Below are 18580 nucleotides of genomic sequence, written 5' to 3'. Positions count from 1 at the left end.
ATGCCCCAAATCCCAGGGATTTTGATGTGGCCACCTCCCCAGGGGGTGATTTCTTACTTTCCCTTTCTCTAGCTCTCTTTCTCCGGTGAGCATATGCACCCTATGGCAACAATCTTAAAACAAAAAGAATGGCCTACAGATTTTATTTAACACAGGAAAAATAAACCCAAGGCTGCCCCGTGTTAGGTTCCCTGGGGCATCCTGGGGACCCCCATCCTAGGGAACGTCAACATCACACTAGATGGGCTGGCTTGGAGGTACGGTGCTAATGTGCTGCTTGAGCAATGTCGGATCCACATGGAAGATAACCGGTCTGGTTCTCTGACTTGCACACAGGTGATGCCAGGTCCATGATCCTGGCTGGCCGGAGGGGTTGGGGGAGTTGTAGTTCGAGACTCTGTTGACTGTGCTTGTCCTTTTCTCTCTCAAGCTCATGAAATAAACTTTTAAAAGTGTTGCACTAGAGTGATTGAGAGAGGAGACTCAGGTGGGCACAGGTGTGGCATGTGCACTGGGCATGGAATAGGAGCCCTGGGTTCTCATGCCAGCTCTGAGCACCTTGGCAAGGCTTGTGCAAACATCCGACACGGCCGAGTCTTGTCTCCTCGCTAAGAAGCAGTGACCCTGTCCTGGACGTGTGGATGCCCAGTCAGCCCTGCAGTTATTTCCTGATGCTGGTTTTGTTTAGAGAGGGCTCTGAAACAAGCAAGCAGTAGCGTGTTCTGGCAGTATCAAGGGGACAATATTGTCTATTGTCTTTTAGAGACACAGTCTGGAGATGGATTCCCTAGGGTTTACAAAGGCGAGGGAGGCTTGGTGCTGGCTTCCTGCCACGCAGCACCCCCGAGAATCTGGTCTCCATCGAGCGCTCGCGGGCACAGCGTGTAAGCTGATCCCAGCACGAAACGACATATTAATGAAAGTTTTGACAGAGAGATTTCATTTTGGCGCTCACATTCCCTGAAGGGTTTGTAATAATTGCTCTTGAAATGAAGCCATTTGGCCTCAATGCTTTCCAGATTGGAGGAGCCGGAGGTATGCTCCTTCCCGGGAAGGTTTACTGCAGAGGGGAGGCCTGAGAGGTGCATGGAGCAGGAGCCCCTCATGTGGACTCAGGGCACTGGGTGGCCCTGGGACCGCATGTCTGCAGCTGTGATCGTCTGTGTCTTCTGGCGATCTCACAAGGTTGGTATTAGGACTGTAAGTTGAGAGCTGAGCAAACTCAGGGTGGTGATGAAATTTATTGGAGTTTGAGTCATGACTGAGTGGACACAGATCAGGGGTTTCTGATCCTGCCCCAGAAATGCACTGGGGAATGCCTGCCTCCTGGAGGTGAGCCCTTAGGGTATCTGTTCTCAGGTGAGTGCATTTTTTTAAAATGATAGTGCATGAAAATGTGTGGGAGAGAGAAAGAAAGCACCCTCAACCGGGCCTTGTCACACTGCCATCCCCTGGCCTCAGCCCTCCACTTCCACAGGGCCCTGGGCATCTTGTCATGATTTTAGGCCTGCAGTCCCCACATGGTTTCCTGCCTTGCAGGGCACTGTGCCACAGCCTGAGTGGAGTCTTTTGTCCTCCTTGGGGGACAGCCATCCAACAGGCAACTTCTGGTACCCACCCCCCATCTCTCTGGCTCACTCCACCCCTGGCTCCCTCTACCTGAACCCCACTGCCTCCCTGGTTGATCCTCAACTCTGAAAGTCCAGGGCCTCAGGGCCTTTGCACGTGCTATTGCCTCTAAGTAGGATACTCTCCTTTGTAAACGATAGGCCTGCCCTTGGTTCCTGACCCTACTCATTCCTCTATTCCACTATCCCTAGGAGAAATTCCTATTTGATGTACTGGTACTACATAATTTACTTAATTACTATGCAAATTATCTTCCTCCACTGGATGTAGCTTCTTCTAGGGCTTGGTCTGCTGAGCTGCCTGCTGTATCCTGTTGCTCCCTAAGTACTTGGAAATGAATGAATAAATAAATGAATGAAAGAACAAAATGGGACCACCTGTCCTGAAAAGTGGCCTTGGGCTATATGTCTCCAAAGGGTGGTAGAGAGGAAATGGAGATGCCATTGAAGTGGATTCAAGGAAGTTCATTTACACATCTGTTTGGGCCAGTTTTGCCAGAAGTTTGTTCTTTGTTGGAGCCAACAGACTGGCTTTGTCATGTCTCTCCAGCATCCTGCCAAATTATTGCAAGGAGCAAGGCAGGGTGATCTCCCTACTTTACAGATGGGGAACAGAAGTTCAGGGACTAAGGAAGACCTCATCCCTCAGTGATTGGCACTTAGGAGACCATCGAGATCTATGACCCTTCCTTAGAGTACCTGGCATGACCACAGGGCTAGGGCTACCCACCAGGCAGCTCCAGGGCAGGAGGGATGCTGACCAGAGGTGCAGGTATATCTGGGTTCAAGTCTCGGTGATGACCATTACCCACAGTGAGACTCCACCTTCTCCTTTGTAAAATGGAGATAATCATGTATTGTTCATGGGCTGTCAGAGGATGAAATGACATATTTATGAAACAGCTGTATAAGCTGAGCAGCCTTCTTCCAAATGGAATTTTGATGAAGGTCACTGGCACTTGTTATGATAGGGAAGTGACCTTGTCATAGTGGTGAGTGACCTTGGCTACCACCCAGTAGAATTTTGCCAAGAGCTGGGCCCCTCTAGGAGGCAGGCCCACTTTCTGCTTTTTTGGGGATTCATCTCATGCCTTCAGCTATAAGAGACACGCACTAGGAGAGTCGCACACCCAAACTGCAAAAGGTAGCTTAGAACTGGCCTTGGGATGGATGAAGGGGGCCAGGGAGTCAACTTTCCACTCTCCTTTCTCTGTCTCTTATCTCTGAGTTTTCCCTTGGATGCCTTCTCCATTCCCTCAGAGGAATCTCTCCCTGAAGCACAGAGCACAGCCAGGAGTTATACAAGCTCATAGCCTCTCTTCTTAAGGCCAGAGGAAAGGGGCTCTGGCTAATGGTAGAGAAGGAAAATTTCTCAGGGAAGGATTCTGATTGGCCCAGCTAGGTCACATGGCCACCCAGACTTTCTGATGAACCAAGGAGGCAGAAGTAACTAAGAGGATGGCAGCTCACACTTCCAGAGACAGGAGACTGAAGGACTATCCCTGAAAGAAGGGGTACTGGAAAACAAATCATGAATGTGCTCTTCTTGAGGGAGCAGATGCTTGTACCATAGAAACTGGTCCATGAAAAGCAAGACCTGGGGAGCTAGCAGGTGGCACTGTGGTGTCGATGGAAAAAAAAATAACCAACTGTAAAATTAATAATTAATAATTAATGCGGTTTATTTCCAAGCCAACTTTTAGTGACCTAGGCCCGGAGAAGAGGCATACATGCCTTTTCTCAGGGTGATCATGTACAGGGGTTCCTTTTATTTGTTTTTGAGATTGACAGACAACATTTAGTGAAGAGATTTTTCCATTGGTCTGGCCCAAAAAGGTGGGACACATAGAAGGGGGGGCGCTTGTAGGTTATAGGTGGGTTCCACAATTCTTAGGTGGTTATTGGAAGGGAAGATCTGTGTCTTGGGAAGAGATTAGTTAAACAAAGGCTTAATCTATACCTCAAGGAAAAGGGAAGTTCTGTGTCTTGGGAAGAGATAAGCACAAGAATATACTGTAATCGGTTGAAATACACATCTCAAAGATACTATGCCAGGGACAGGAGGTAGGAAGAATCCTGTTAATAGAAAATAAATGGTCTGTTAATGTTTGTGGCATGACTTCCCCAGTCCCCTTTCCGTTTTTGGAAAAATAGGAGAAGTAGTCAGACTTCTGGCCACAGTGGTTAAGGTACTGGTCTCCCACATAGCCAGCCATGGTTCAAGTCCCGGACCTGGAAGCTTGCTTTCTCACTTTTCCTCTCTCTCTCTCTGGGAAGCACACCTGCCCTATAACAAATTTTTTTTAAAAAGAAAGAAAGAAAGAAAAAGAAAAGCAGGATCTGTGGTGGTGTGGTCAAAAAGTGCCTATATTGTTTCCCAGGCTTCTTTTAAAATTTATTTGGGATGAAAGGAAGCTCTATCCCTGCCTTCAAGCAGAAACGATACATTCCTGTTACTTTTCGAGTTCCTCATTCGGTGGTCAAACCCTTGACCATCAGTTTAAGTCATAGACTGTAATTCAGACATAGAAATGTGTGGTTTCACATAATAATAAAAACTCCAAACATGGCTCAAAGTTAAATCAGCCCCTGTTCAGCTGGGCTCTGAGACTGAAAAACGAAGCAGATAGTTCCATAGGGGATTTGATAAACCAGGCCAGTGGATGGCATGGTGGTTAAAGCAGCTGGATCCCACATGACCAACTGCCCAGTTCAAGTCCAGGACCCAGTGGCTTGATTAAACATGCCAAACAAGTGTATATGTGTACCCCAAATCCCCAAAGGAGAGAGAAATAAAGGAGAAGGGATTGCAGCGTGACCATCCCCCACAGGGGTCTTTCCCTCTTGCTATCTCTCCAGGACCACAAAAGGCCCTCACACATGCGCAGCTTCAGGTTCCTTTCCATTGTGCTCTGTTCCATGCCCCCTGCTCCTCCGCCCCCTCTGCTCCTTCCCCTCTGCTCCTCCCACCTCCTGCTCTCCCCCTCCCACAGTGAGCTGGAACTTATAAAGAGCAGAGCAATAGGGACAAACGAAAGAAGAGCCATCTGGGGGAGACCGATTTCCTAATGCCCAGGAGACCAAGTTATCCGAAGGCTCTGGGGTCAAAGGTTGTTAGCTTTCCTATTGTTAAGGACCTAAACCGTTATCTCAGTAAGAGGGCCCAAGTGACTACCCCAGGTAAGCCTTTAACTCCCATTAGGGCACAGCGGAGGAGCACAGGGACACAAGGCATCAGTTTTATTCACTCATGCTCGCAAAACCCTCTTCCCCTGTTGAGGGTTGCTGTGGACTGGCTGCTCAGAGTAGGCTGGGGTGTTCTTGCCTCCTGCTACTCCAACTCCCCCATCTGTCTCACCACCCTTTCTTACCTCTTCAGGTTGAAGCAGACAGGGGTGGGGAGGGGTGAGGCAAGTGGAGCAGGAGAGTTACTGCTTAGTCCCTCCATAAATAGCCCCTCCTCTTAGGGCTGCCATACGGAGTGCCTTTGTCTTTGGAGGGACACTTCCCACCCGCAACCCCAATCACCTGGCAAATACCCTCCCTGCTGGCATTTGCTATGTCTTTTTCAACCTCCAGGAATTGGGAGGCCACCTTCAACTTCACCTCTGCTCATCCACACTGGACAGGAGCTGGGACACCCTGGCCAGCTTGCTGTTTGCATGGCCCTTGATTGGGCATGAGCAAAGACATTCTTTGCTCATAAAAGCTCTAAGAGTGCAGGCTGATCCTGCAGGCTTTTTTTTTTTTTATTAAGATTTTTGCCATAGGGCATGTGCGTTCTGTGGAGAGAGACATAGAAACAGGGAAAGTGAGAAATCGCCTCCCCAAGGAGGATAGCCATGCTGCAATCCCTTCTCTGCCATTCTCCTCTCAGAATGTTGGGTATGCACGTACATGTACCCTGTGTGAATGTCAAGCTACTGGGTCAAGACTCCAACCGCAGAGTGTGGGGTATAGTACCTTAACCACCACACCACCTGCTGACCCTTACAAAACAAAACAAAAAGACAAAAAACAAACAAACAAAAAACTGTATTTGTTTTTCCATGAGAGAAAGAGAGATTGAGGGGGCACCCCTAACAGGATCTTCATGACATGATCCACCCCTAGCCCCAACCATTCAGATCACGATCATGCATGTACAACCGGTATCTGCAGGGAGACTTGGGGACACAAACCAGGTGTCCCTATGACCTCAGCACCAGAGAGCAGTGCATTACTCCAGCACCCAGTGCTGGTCTGATTCTGTAGTGCTTGTCGGTTCACCACCACGGCAACCAGGGGGTCACCTTTTCATCTAGATTTTTTGGCCAAGGGTCACCAGACAGCTTCTGGTGGCCTTTACTTACAGGGAACTCCCGCTGTGCTCAGTGAGTGGCCTGCTGAAGCTTACTGGGTGGCACCCCTTGGGTCACACAGTGACACAGCGTACCCCACTCTCTCTGGATGTATCTCCAGAAATCCTCTCGCCCGCCACACGCAGCCATTGTACATCTTCGATGAAGGCGAGTTGCCGAACAGGTTCTCAGTCACCTCCTTTGGCCTTGCTGCATGAAGGTTTGTTTCCAGATTCACTTGGGTGCTTAGTGGGCACTCCTAACTGAACACCCCATTTCGCGATGGCAACAATAACCACGGATGATACGGAAACTCCAGATTTGTAAAGCACGCTACAAATATTTTCTCACCAAGTCAGCCCAACAATGAGATGGAACAGTTGTTTCATATCACGTATAGTAATAGACTCTCCTCAGCTTCAAAATCTTCTACCCTTTCTTCCGGATTCACTTGCCTCTAGGAAGCCTTCCCTGATCTGTCCAGATGGAAGCCAGGCTCTCCAGGAACGACCTCTTTTTTTTGGCCCTTGTCACACATGCATGGTTTCTCCTGTTACACAACTTTTCATAATTTCTCTCATCCGTGGTGGAGAACTGGGTCTTGGGTATAAGGCGTGTGTTGTTGGGGGAAAGGGGGGTCCATCTTTTCTGCTCTGCAGTGCAGGGTGCTGACAGTGGTATGGCAGGCATTGCCCTGTGTGTTTGTCTCACATGCTCCTCGTTTTGTGTCAGAAATGATGGCTGGAAAGCGAAATGTAAGCCAGCAATTCTCCAGCTGTCCTGGGTACATGAATCACCTGGGGGTCCTACTTAAATACAGGTTCAGATTGCGCTGGTTTGGGACGGGCCTGAGAGTCTCCATTTCTAAGCAGCTTCTAGCACGGGTTGCTGCTGCTGGCCTGGATCAGACCTGGAATAGTCAAGGTGTTAGTGAACAGAGCTAAGAGAAGGACGTCTCACAGCCAGGGGCCGGGACTCTTCAGCCCTGAAACTACAGGTAGTGGTCAGGTTTGAGAGCAGTGTGGTGACACTGGGCTGAGGGACATGAGTGGGTGGTGGCCATTCTTGGAGAGTCCATTACTGGAAACTTCTTTCATTTTACTGTGTACTGTCGCAGAAACCTGCATGCGCTATTGTGGGTCTGCCGCTCACTGGCCCACAGCTGGTCAGTATTCAGCAGAGGGGTGATGCTCAAGCTGCTGCTGTCTGAGGTGTGTATTGGAGGTCTGTGATGGCGAAAACAGCTCACCTCTGCACCTCGCTGGTCCTTCTCCAGGGCCCAGAGAGGCTGACAGGGTCAAGAGCATTTTCATTTTTTTTTTTTTTTTTTAGAGAGATACTTTGTTTTTGTTATAGGGCACATGTTCTCTCTGGAGAAACAGAGAGACAGAAAGCGAGAAATCACACCCCAAAAGGGATGGCTACGCCTCCATCCCTTCTCCTTCATTCTCCTCTCAGAATTTTGGGCACACACGCACACATGCCTGGCATCAGTTTTCAACCTCTGGGTCAGGGACTTGAAATGCTGTCGACTATATGGGAGTCCAGCAATGTAAAAATTATGCCATCTGCTGGTACCGAGCCAAGAACATGTTTATGATTTTTTAAAATTTTCTTATTATATACATGAGGCCACTGAGCTCAGAGAAATTCAGCAAATTTCCCAGTCTCTAGCAGGGCCAGAGCCTGGATTCTCTTCATTTTTTAATTTTTAAAATTTGTTTCTTCCATAAGAGAGAGGCAGAGAGGGTCATCCTCAACAGTGTTTATACCACCATCCACCCCAGATTCAGCTGGCCCAGATCACAGGCATGCATGGACACAGCTGGCAAGCTCAGGGAGGGCCCAGGATGTGAACCTGAGACATTCCCATCTATGTCCAGTTGTGTTACTGCTGCACCACCATCTGGCTCCAGACGCTGGACTGCTGCCCAGATCTCTGACTCCCAGTGAGAGCTGTGCCTGTGGATCCATTCATGTTTGCAATTATGCCCCTGGGTCTGGGTGTGCTTGCAGGAGGTGCTGTGTGTGGGTGCATGACTGTGTTTACACACATATCAGTTGTGTGTGATTGTCCTTCCCTTGTCATTTAGAAATGATCCTGAGACTGGGATAAGGATGGGAAACCACTAACGGCAACGTGTGCTTTAATTTTATTTGTGTTCCACCCTGAAGCCTCTCTGGTATCTCTGGTAAGTGGAGCACCCTGGGAACCAGACCCCTGAAGGTTCTGATCAGCTAGGGCCAATGGACCAGGGAACAAAAGGAAGGTGAACAGGAAGAAGGGGCAGGATTTATGATTAGGGCTCTGACTCCCAGGCTTGGCTTCTTGGAGAGCCCATGCAAGGCTTGGCTGGCAGCTTCAGAGAGCAGAGAGTTCGGTGCCCTTAGCTGTTGGTGAGGGTTTCAGGAGTCCACAGGGCTTGGCATTTTTCAAAGCAACTGTGATCTTTGGCTTCCCTCCTAAAAGAGGGACCTGCAGAGGTGGCTGCTTGCCCCAAGCAGCCTGGGGGGATGTTCTGGAGCCAGGGTCCCATGGCGCCTAGCACTTCGCTGTGACCACCTTGATTTAATGAGCCCCACCTCTGGGCCCAGCATTGTGCCAAGTGCTTTCTATAAACTGGACTTGCACCAAGCTCAGTGAGGTGGGCACTGTTATTACCCCCATTTTGCATTTGAGGGAACTGAGAAGCTAAGTGGTTGCACAGCTGGGAAGCAGCGGGGCAGGGACTAGGTCTAGGTCTTAACCACTGAGCTTCATTGGCTCCTGATACTGCACAGTGCTATGCATGAGTCATGTGACTTTGGGCAAGTTCTATGACTGTGAAGCAGGATTCCCTACAGTGAGAAAGGACGGAAGAACACACTGGTAAAACCGCCTCTGCGCACTGTGGGTGCTGGAGAAATGCGGGCTGTCCTCTGCCTTTTCTCCTCTCACCCTCAGCACTGGACATTCTTGACGGGCAGCGGGTAAGAGAATGGGCTCTTGTGCATCTCAGGTCCTGCTGGTGGTGGCTGCAAATGAGGAGGTTGGCCAAGGCCAGGGAGAATCAGGGCTGTCCTGTCAGGGAAGGAGGCCCAGGTCTGCCTGGGGAGGACCTATGGACATACTTTGGACCTGCAGACAAAGAAAGAGAAATGATCCTGCTTTGATTTGAACATGTTTCCCAAATTTCATCTGTTGAAAACTTAATCCCCAAGTCATCTGTTCATTGGAAGTGGGGCCTTTGGGGGGTAATTGGGTTAGGTAAGGTCATCAAGTTGGGGCTTCAACGGTGGGATTGCTGGCTTTATAAGAAGAGGAAGAGAGACCCGAGCTAGCATGCTTGCTGTGTCTCTCCATGTGATGCCTTCTGCTATTCATGAAGTATCAGGAAGACCCTCATCAGATGCGGGTGCCATGAGCTTGAACTTCCCAGCCTCCAGAACCATGAGCTACATAAAGCTGTGTTCTTTAGTATGTGGTATTCAGTTATTGCAACAGATAAACTAAGAGTAACCTGGAGGCAGAGTCCAACATATTGTCGGGAGGTACCACTCCTGGCCAGAGATGCCCACAGATGGGCTGCCCCTGAGAGTGATGGGCTCCTTATTACAGGTTGAGCAAGTAAAGAGGGAGATGTTGAGGCAAGGAGTGAAATAACATATCGAGGTGGGCTGGATAATGTCTAAGGCATCCTCTAACTCTGCACCGCATCAAGGAACCCATAAGAGCTTGGGCCTCCAGCCTGGCTCCAATGTCGACACCAGAGAAATCAGAGAATGTTGGAGATGGGGAGGGGGGACCTTTTGTTATTGTGTTTGTGTTGTTTCTTATAACGGAAAGTTTCCCAAACTGGATGATTTATAAAAAATAGGGGTCCATGCGGCTCTTGGTTTGGAAGTTCAAGGTCCAGGGGCCACATCTGATAGGTTTCTAGCAGAGTCCTGAAGCATGACTTCATGAGAGTGAGAGCAGAGCAGAGTGGCTGTGCACGTGTCTCTCTGTTCTGGTCTCGTCCCCTCTCCTTATAAATCTACCAAGGGACAATGATGGGGACCCTGCCCTGATGGTCTTAATCTTCATCTCCCAAAGGCTTCTACCTTTCAACACTGTAATCAAATCACGTTTTCATTCTCTTACTCCTGTTTCAACCAAATCTCAACATGTGAATTTTCAGGGAGCACTTAAATTATTGCAACCATCTAAGCCAAACATGGTCTGTTACAGATGGGGAAACAGAGGCCCAGCAGCACAGAGACAGAGATTTGTCTAAGATACACAGTGTTATCACAGGGTGGACCATAGGTCTAATCATCTGCTGGAGGGCTTGTCCCTCCCCCCTTGTTCCACCTCGGAAGACCTTAAGACAGGAGAAGTCATGCTGAGCTGTCCCTTCCATCTTGTGCCATAGCCCTTGCGTTCTCCCTCTCTGTCCTCCCCTTCCCCTCTGCCAGGCTTGAGCAAACCTTAGTTCTATGGAGGCAAGAATGTGGGGGAAAGCACAGTATTCAGAGCCTTTAGGACAAATATTGGAGAGTCACCAATTACCTGATCCTCAAAGACATCCTTTTAACTTCCTTCCTGCTGGTTCCGGTTCCCGCAGCGGGCGGCAGGGTGGCCCCCTGGAATCCTGACTGTCACAGGCATATTGCAAGCACATGTTTTCTGCACACAGGGCTGCTCATAATAAACCAATGCTGAAAACCACATTAAAATGAATTGGAGGAGAGGGAATCACTTTGTAACATGCTTTATTTTATTTTATTTTCAGCCTGGAAAGAAGCATGTCTTGGCTGGTAATCAAAGAGCTGGTGGGGGCCTCTTAGCAGAAACCAAACCCATCCAGGACAGACCAAGCCTGCCTGCCCCCTGGGACAGCAGCTCTGGCTCAAGGGAGCAGAAAGGGGGTCCCTGGGCCATGGGTGGGCTGTGTGACTGGTCTAGGAGTTGGAGGTCCTCAGTGCCAGCCCTGGGCCAACTGGATCCAAGTTGCCTTGCCTAGACCCATTTCTTCCTTTCTTCCAGCTTCAGTGTTTCTAACTACAAAAGAGGCTCATGGGCAATTGAAAAAGTCCACTGTACCGCATAAATATGCACAGCTATTATATGTCAATTAAAAATTATAATTAAAAAAAAAAAAGCTCCTGAGGCATTGTAACTCCATGTTTCCAGAAACATAAACTCCTTCTCATTAGTCAGTGGGCACTGTGGCCCCATGGAGAGAGGATATTTAAAGATCTTGGCACAGGAGGGGACAGTGACTCATAGCCCCACTGCAGTGGAGTGGAAGAGCATCCTGGCTTCACTACCACCTACTCAGGTTTCTCCTGGTCTCTCTGCATTGTGGGGGTACCCAGCCAGAGTGTTAGCATCTTGGATTGAGTGGTCAAGCACTGAGATTCATTCAAACCTTTGCATTCAGCCACCAGCCACCAACATCCTGCTTAGGTGTTTATCCACCCTCTTGCCCAGCCCATGTCCAAAAGCCACTCATTACCGCTCCACAGAACCACTTCCAATTTCCCTTGCTCAGTGACAAGCACTCTCCATCTAGCCTATGGGCTGTTGAATCCAGGAAACCTCAAGGTCCCAACTTTCTCCAGAGAACCTCCTTTGTTACATTGATTCTAAGGAATCCCGTTCTATGGATTCTTCTTTGTACAAAACACTTAAACTGATCTCCTCTTTTAAAAAAAAAAACAAAACAAAACACTAATTTTTTTCCACGTGAGAGAAAGATAGGGGAGAGAGGCGGGACCCCCAACAAAGCCTTGACACTGCAGTCCAGGGCTTCAGCCGGTCCTGGATCATGGTCATGCTCGTGCCCAGTGTACTTGAGGGGGTCCCCAGAAGTGAACCAGGAGCCCTCCCATGTGGGTCTGCCTCGTGGGGTGTAGTGTTTTACCCATGTGCCACCATCCAGCTCCCATCCCATCTTTTCTGCCCTCCTGTCATTTCTCACTTGAGGTTTTTTTCCCACCTGTTACCTGACCACCTCAAGTATCTCAGTCTCTCCCCACCAAGAACAAGCTATTGGAAATGGAAATCCAAACATTCCCCTTCCCCAATGGAGACCTTGCCCATCTCCTCTGGATTTAAGCCAAACAGCACTGCCACTATGCATATCCTGTCTTTGTGAAGATTAGGAAAAGGCACCCCTTTCTCAAGGAACATGACTGCCATCTGCTGGAAAACTGTCATAATAAATACACAAATCTGTAATGACTTGTGATGGCAACTTCTGAGGTTATGCGTGTATCCTGAATCCAAACACCTTGTGGCACCCAAAGTCCTGATGCTACTCCTCTCCCCCTTTACCTACTCACATCTTATCTTCAATACATCCAGCGGTTTGAGACTCTAGAAGCACCATATCATGGTAGTTAAGAATGTGGCCTAGCCTCTGTGGCATAGTCAGTAGCATACGGAACCACGGAGCTGGAAGCCACAGGCTGACCGTGGTTCATGTCTCCAGCCCAGCTGGTCTGAGAAATACCAATTGGGCATATTCATGTGTGCTCAGAACCCTGGCATGTTGGTGGACTGAAAGAAGGGGTTTGTGGTATGACCCTGGGAAGGGTGTTTTTCTCTATCTCTCCGTCATGTGTGTGTTTGTGTACTCCATCATAAATTTATTTTAAGTTAACAAAAATTTTGTTTTGAAGAATCTTTAATTCTATTTTTTAAAGAATTATTTCATTTAACTTTATTTATCACCAGGTCCAGGACTCAAACCACAGTCAGCCATGTAGGAGTCCAGAGCCCTTAACCATCATGCCAACTGCCAGCCCTGAAGAAGCTTTAATTCTATTTTATCTATTATTATTATTCTTTTAATTTGACCAAAGAGAGACAAAGAGAGAGAGGGAAAGGGAAAGTGAAAAAGCAAACTGACAGGTCCGGGACTTGAACCATGGTGAGCCATGTGGGAGTCCAACACCCCAACCACCATGCCACCTGCTGACCCCAACAAAGATTCTTTAGAAAAAAAAGAATGTGAATTTTGGAGACAGAATCCCAGTACTGCAATGGACCTATAAACATAGTTGTTTCAACACCTAGTTTTAATTCTTTCGGGTATATACATAGGAGTGGAATTGCTGAGTCATATAGTAATTCTACGATTCACTTTAAGAGAAACCACTATACCGTTTGCCACAGCAATTGCATTCCCATCAGCAATGTACACGTTTCCAGTTTCTCCACATCCTCAACACTTGTCATTCTCTTTTTTTTTTTTTTTGACTTTAGTCATCTTAGTGGGGGGTCAGTGACACATGGTTTTGACTCACATTTGCATAATAATTAGTGGTATTGAGTATCTTTTTATAGGCTCATTGACCATTTGTGTATCTTCTTAGAAAAAAATGTGTTTTCAGTCCTTTGCTCCTTTTTAAATTGGATTGTTTGTGTTTTTGTCGTTGAGTTTTAAGAAATAGTCTGAATATTAAACTCTCATTAGATATGTAATTTGAAAATATTTTCCCCCATTTTGTAGATTGTCTCTCCAATTTTTTTTCTTTTGAGAGATTTTTGCTATAGGGCTCATGTGCTTGTCAGAAAGAGAGAGACAGAGAGACAGAAAGTGAGAAATCACTCCCCGGGGGGAATGCCAAACACAATCAGTTCTCCTCCATTCTCTTCTCAGGATCTTGGGCACGCACGCACATGCGCGCGACGTGAGTTTAAGTCACCAGGTCCAGGACTTGAACCAGAGTCGACCATACGGGAGTCCAGTGATGTAGTCATTATGCCATCTGCTTGTCCTCTTCACTTTCTTGAGAATGTCTTTTGATGTACAAACATTTTTAATTTAATGAAGTCTAATTTATCTATTTTTTTCATTCATTGTTCTTGCTCTTGGTGTCATATCTCAAAATTTGTTGCCAAATCTAAGTTCAAATTTACCTTCACGTTTTCTTCTAAGGGATGTATGGTTTTAGCTCTGATATTTAGGTTGCTGATCTATTTTGAGTTACCTTTTATATATGGTGTGAAATAGGGATGTAACTTTATTCATGGATATCTGGTTGTTCTAGTACCATTTGTTAGAGATACTATTCTTTTCCCATTAAATGGTCTTGGCACCTTTGCTAAAAATCAGTTGGCTGTAGACCTGTGGTTCTGGTTTATTTTTAAAGCCTGAGTTTTTGCCCTGGCTTTGCCATCCTCCAGGTGTTGAGGAAAGGGCCTTACCCCTCTCTGAGCTTTCATTTGCTTGTTTGGGAAATGAAAATCTTGGGTTGACTCACCACTGAGACTGCAGGAACCACTAAGTTTTCATGTTCTGAGTTAGGATTGCCATGAGCAGGCCAGTTCTGAGTTGGTTTTGCCCGTGGTGGGTGGGAATGATCCCTTTTTTGCTCCCACTTTCTACTGATTCCTTTCTAGCTTCTGCAGAGACCACATTTCCCTGTTTCTTTTAGTTTAGCTGTTAGAAATCTTCAGGGACGGCACAACCTCCCCACAGCCCTAGTGTTGAAGATGGATTTTTAACTCGTTCTTGGGGGGTGAGGGGCAGGAGATACCGTATTATCCACCTTCCTGCTTATTTATTTTGCAACCCTAAAAGAATTGTCTGGTAAGTTGGAAATAAGATACCAGAATCAGCCCTGAGTCTCTGCTGTGTTGCCAAGATGATGGCTCTTTTGGGTGGCATGCTATGGACACCATAGTCCTGAAGATGCCAGAAACACCCTAACTGATGCCCGCTCCCCATCTCCCTCTCCCTCAACAGTACTTGACCTTGACCTGTCTTATTCCTTTATTATCAAGAAAGAAACTCACATTTGTGTAGCAGGCCTACTCTGGGCCAGGCTCCGTGTGGAAATCGGGGTGGGTATTCAGGTTTGCTCCTATAATTTTCACCACTGCCGTGGAGGGGTGGTAGAGTGGCCTCGAGTGACAGGTAAGGGCATTGCCTTGCCTGGGAGTGTGGAGAGGTCCTGGGAGAGGTTCCTTCAATGCTGACATGGATCTGCCAGGGAGAGGTTGGAGACATCACCACTTCCTCACTCGGTCTCCTTTGTAGGAGGCCCCTCGTGAAACTCTTCAGACTTTGCCAGAAGTGAAAGTCCTGTTTCTCAAGCAGCTAAAAACTTCTATCCTAAAGATGTAACGATTCTCTGCTTTGCCTTCTAGAAAGCCTTGAGTCCCATCTGTATGATGATTGATGGTGGGCAACTGGACTGCCTCTCCTGGTTCCACTTTTGATTCCTGACGTACCCTGGTTTCATTCTACGTCTCTGCTCTGATGTTTCCTCCTCTCCATCTTTCCACCTGCTTGGGTGTGTCAGTATCTCCAGTCAATCTTAGTGTCATTGTCGCTGCCATTAATTACATACGTGGGCTGCATAAGAATGATGAACTTGGCCAGGAGCCAGACGGGTCTGGCTTGCCATTCTTCCGCTGTGTGACATTGGACAAATAACCCAGCCTATCAGCGTTTCAGTTTCCTCATCTGTAAAAGGAAAATTTGAACCCGATAATCAAGGCAATGGTCAACATTTACGGGGGTATAGACTCCCCACCAAGTACTAGTAAAACTTTGGACTCTGTCTTCTAAAACATGCCCAGACGCAGGGTGCCCTAGAGCGTAACCCAGTCACTCATTCCACCTGAATCATAGGTCTTTCAGATGGTAGAATGAGGAGAGGCCTCTAATCCTTGCTGGGGCTCATTTCACATGAAGTAGAGTACTTCAAATTTCCAGGCACTCACCTACCCACCCAGGGATAGATGCACTTAATTCAGCGAGAGCGGCAGGTCTTTCTGGACCCTCGCATCCCTCCTAAGGGGGTAAGAAACCAGAAGCTCTTGGGGAGTGGAGCAATATGCAGGGGAAGCGGGCTTAAAACAGAGCTAGGTTGGCTTCCAGCTGACCTTGGGCAAGGCCCAGCACCTCTCTGGTCTGTCTGTGAAATGGGCTGAACCGAAAAAACCCCAATTAGCACAAGAAGCTTGGGGTGTCCTTGCAGTGAAGGGAGAAAAGCCTCTTTTGTCCCTTTCCCTCTGTGGAGCTCATGGCTGTTTTCCCTAGCTGGGACTGAGTCACAAAAATTCTTTTATGAGCCGTTTTCTGGCCCTCACTCCTGTTTTCTTTGGAAAGCTGAGGCAACATCCTAAATTTCCTTTGCCTAATTTTAGTCTCTGGAAACTACAGCCAAATGATGTCATACTGAATATTAGATGCCATTGGTCTTCCCAGGCTGGGCTCTGTCCCCAGCTCCCTGCAGCTGCCTGGTCCCGTGGGTCAGGTGTGGGCCTGAGAGACGTGACAGCCCTCAGTCACAGACAGCACCATGCTGGGAGTGAAGAGGTCTTTCTTCTGCAGAAAGCGCCTTCAGCATTCGGTGTCCACCAAAGTACAGAAGCGGGGAAGCTTTCCCCAAGGCAAAGGGCAGGCCTCCATCATCAGCAAGTTGTCCCAGAGCGCCCAGCACATGCCAACAAGCAGAAGCCCCTGCTGAAGAAGGGGTGAACCCCTCTATGAAAGCAGACCCCATCAACTTCCCACACTCAGCCCCGAGCACCATCTAAGAACCAAATCTGATCTCTTAATCCAGAGGGCAGACCCAGGTTCTTAGACCTGACCAACAGCCCCTCCTTCCTCAGGCTCTGCAGCTGCTGGAGCTGCCTGGAGCCCCAGCTGAGCTGCTGGCTGCCGGGCTGCCAGGCAGAACTCATCAGCTCCAGCGAGCTGGAGGCAGCCTTTCCAGGACGGATGCTGGAGACAGAAGCTTCTCACTAGGAGCTGCTTCCTGGTGCTTCTCCTCTCATCGGGTCATAAAGCTTAGAGGCACCACCCCACTTGTAGGCTCAGAACGGCAAGGCTCCCCAGTTCCCTTGACTCTGCTGCTTTTGTGGCAGATCCCTATGGAGATCTGCACAGAGATGGCTGATCCAGAGCAGAGGTACCGACTCAGGTCCCAGCAAAGGCCCTGGGCCTGGGGAGGCAGTATGGTTTGGAAGAAGGAGCCCTGGACACTAGTCAGGCCAGCCGGATTCAAGGCCTGGCTCCTACTATGTACCAACTGGGTAATCTTGGCTACCTTCCATCTCTTCTCTGAGGTTCTGTTTCTTTATCTTCCATCAGGATGAGAAGCTTCCCCGTCCTTTTTTCACAGAGGGAAAAGATGCCTTGGTCCCTCCTGAAATTTGCATCTAGCCTGGGTCCTGCAGTCTTTGATCAAGCTCACAGCCCTTGTGTCTTGTCCTGGGGTGGGCTGCAACTTTCCTACAGAGTGGTTAAAATGGCGACAGCCCAGCTCTGCCCAGAACATCAAGGAGCTTCACTGCAGTCCCAAGGACCCTCACCCACCTGATGTGAGCACCTGGTCCTTCGATGTCCATAGCTCTGCTGTGGCTAGAGTGTGTGGGGGACATGAATATGCTCATGCGGGCCTGCACAGCACAACCTCACATATGCATATGGGCCTGGCAGAAGACACAAATGGGCATTTCACAGAGCGGGGAAACAAGATGGCTTCAAAGCCTACAAAAAGTTGTTCAAAACAATGTGGCAAATGTGAATTCAGACTGTACTGAGGCACCCACCAGGTTGGCAGAGGTGTTGCAGTCTTGGGCAGCTGCCTGGGGTGTAGGGCAGGGTCTGGAAGAGGCAGGGGCCTGGAGGACGCTCCCCCTGTTAGAGAGGCTCCTGAAGGACAATGGGAGTGGAAATGACCCGGAGAGCAGGGGATCCTGAGCAGTGGCCAGGGCGGCGATGCTGTGTGAGTCCTACTCCAGGCCCTGGGGGTGCTGACGCTCTGCTTCCTCAGACTGCTGGTGTCAGGGCCCCCTGCCAGACAGGCAGGTGTGCCTCTGGTCACAGTACCTGTGCCGGGCCTGCAGAGCTGGGAGGCAAGAGATGGTGAGACAAGGACTCGGGGTGATCCTAGCCTGCCCCTCCCTTGCACCTGGCCAGATCCTTCCTCCTGGGTCATGTGCACTCCCACCCCCTCCCCCACATCCTGAAAGCTCAGAGAGGCTGACGGGAGGAGATTTGGGCTTCATTCCCCACTCCTCCCACGCCGTAGCCCAGCTGTGAGCAGAGAGCAGGCATCAGACACTGAGGCCAGCCTTTGGCTGTCCCCCATCTCCCTGCAAAGGCTTTCTTCTGAACCTTCTCCCATCTCCCCTTTATGAGTCCAGTGGGCATCAAGAAGCCTGGGGCAGAACCAGTGTGGACACCAGCCCTGTCCGTGGGGCAAGTTTCCTCTGTTGCCCCAGACCAGCGTCTGGATTGTGAAACCCAAGCTGACAGGCGCCCCGGGTCTGCCCAAGCAGAGGGGGCTTCTGGTCCCTTCCCTCAAACCTGCCACAGTTAGTGCCTCTGATCAAGGAGGACTCTTTTACCATTGCTGGGCTGGGCCGACTTTTCCCTTCCCTCAGTGCGGAGCCAATACTACCATCTTGGGCTCTCTGGGAAGGAGAGGTGGATGGAGAGTACTCTGTAAAGCATTGTGTCCTCAGGGGTACTTTAAGGACTTATTCTTCCTAGGGTGTAAACGACCGAGGGGGTCTATTGAGGTGCCCCTGGGAGGGGACAAAGGCTGCTGGCGGGGCCAGATGGTAGCACAGCCGGAATGTAATTGAACCCACAGGGGACGGGGACGGCTCTCTGTTCA

This window comes from Tupaia chinensis, unplaced genomic scaffold (assembly GCF_000334495.1).
Source record: "Tupaia chinensis unplaced genomic scaffold, TupChi_1.0 Scaffold000465_1, whole genome shotgun sequence".
Lineage (NCBI taxonomy): Eukaryota > Metazoa > Chordata > Mammalia > Scandentia > Tupaiidae > Tupaia > Tupaia belangeri.
This window is presented reverse-complemented; position numbering follows the sequence as displayed.